The following is a 2,053-nucleotide window of genomic DNA, read 5'->3' as shown; positions in this document are numbered from 1 at the left end:
GGTTCTTTGAGCAATAGAAATATGCAAAGACACAGTGTATTGTCTTTAAGCACGTACACTAAGAAAGAAGAAATAAAATTTGGTTCTTTTTTTTTTTTTTTTTTTTAATTTTATTTTGTCGATATACATTGTAGCTGATTAATGCTCCCCATCACCAAAACCTCCCTCCCTTCTCCCTCCCCCCCCTCCCCCCCAACAATGTCCTTTCTGTTTGCTTGTTGTATCAACTTCAAGTAATTGTGGTTGTTATATCTTCTTCCCTCCCCCCCCCCGATTTGTGTGTGTGTGTGTGTATGTGTGTGTGTGAATTTATATATTAATGTTTAGCTCCCTCCAATAAGTGAGAACATGTGGTATTTCTCTTTCTGTGCCTGACTTGTTTCACTTAATATAATTCTCTCAAGGTCCATCCATGTTGTTGCAAATGGCAGTATTTCATTCGTTTTTATAGCTGAGTAGTATTCCATTGTGTAGATGTACCACATTTTCCGTATCCACTCATCTGATGATGGGCATTTGGGCTGGTTCCAACTCTTGGCTATTGTAAAGAGTGCTGCGATGAACATTGGGGAACAGGTATACCTTCGACTTGATGATTTCCATTCCTCTGGGTATATTCCCAACAGTGGGATGGCTGGGTCGTATGGTAGATCTATTTGCAATTGTTTAAGGAACCTCCATACCATTTTCCATAGAGGCTGCACCATTTTGCAGTCCCACCAACAATGTATGAGAGTTCCTTTTTCTCCGCAGCCTCGCCAGCATTTATCGTTCATAGTCTTTTGGATTTTAGCCATCCTAACTGGGGTTAGATGGTATCTCAATGTGGTTTTGATTTGCATTTCCCGGATGCTGAGTGATGTTGAGCATTTTTTCATATGTCTGTTGGCCATTTGGATATCTTCCTTAGAGAAATGCCTACTTAGCTCTTTTGCCCATTTTTTAATTGGGTTGCTTGTTTTCTTCTTGTAAAGTTGTTTGAGTTCCTTATATATTCTGGATATTAATCCTTTGTCAGATGTATATTTTGCAAATATTTTCTCCCACTCTGTTGGTTGTCTTTTAACTCTTTTAATTGTTTCTTTTGCTGTGCAGAAGCTTTTTAGTTTGATATAATCCCATTTGTTTATTTTTCCTTTGGTTGCCCGTGCTTTTGGGGTCGTATTCATGAAGTCTGTGCCCAGTCCTATTTCCTGAAGTGTTTCCCCTATGTTTTCTTTAAGAAGTTTTATTGTCTCAGGGTGTATATTTAAATCCTTAATCCATTTTGAGTTGATTTTAGTATACGGTGAGAGGTATGGATCTAGTTTCATTCTCCTGCATATCGATATCCAGTTATCCCAACACCACTTGCTGAAGAGGCAGTCCCTTCCCCAGTGAATAGGCTTGGTGCCTTTGTCAAAGATCAGATGGCAGTAAGTGTGTGGGTTGATTTCTGGATTCTCTATTCTATTCCATTGGTCAGTGTGTCTGTTTTTATGCCAGTACCATACTGTTTTGGTTATTATAGCTTTGTAGTATAGCTTAAGGTCAGGTAGTGTTATGCCTCCAGCTTTATTTTTTTTGCTGAGCATTGCTTTGGCTATTCGTGGTCTTTTATTGTTCCATATAAATGTCTGAATAGTTTTTTCCATTTCTGAGAAAAATGTCTTTGGAATTTTGATGGGGATTGCATTGAATTTGTATATCACTTTGGGTAGTATGGACATTTTCACTATGTTGATTCTTCCAATCCAAGAGCATGGAATATCTTTCCATCTTCTTGTATCCTCTCTAATTTCTCTCAGCAGTGGTTTGTAGTTCTCATTATAGAGATTTTTCACCTCCTTGGTTAACTCAATTCCTAAGTATTTTATTTTTTTGGTGGCTATTGTAAATGGGCAGGCTTTCTTGATTTCTCCTTCTGCATGTTCACTATTGGAGAAAAGAAATGCTACTGATTTTTGTGTGTTGATTTTGTATCCTGCTACTGTGCTGAAATCATTTATCAATTCCAACAGTTTTTTTGTAGAGGTTTTAGGCTGTTCGATATATAGGATCATGTCATCTGCAA

The sequence above is a fragment of the Cynocephalus volans genome, chromosome 4 (genome assembly GCF_027409185.1).
Source record: "Cynocephalus volans isolate mCynVol1 chromosome 4, mCynVol1.pri, whole genome shotgun sequence".
Classification (NCBI taxonomy): Eukaryota; Metazoa; Chordata; class Mammalia; order Dermoptera; family Cynocephalidae; genus Cynocephalus; species Cynocephalus volans.
This window is presented reverse-complemented; position numbering follows the sequence as displayed.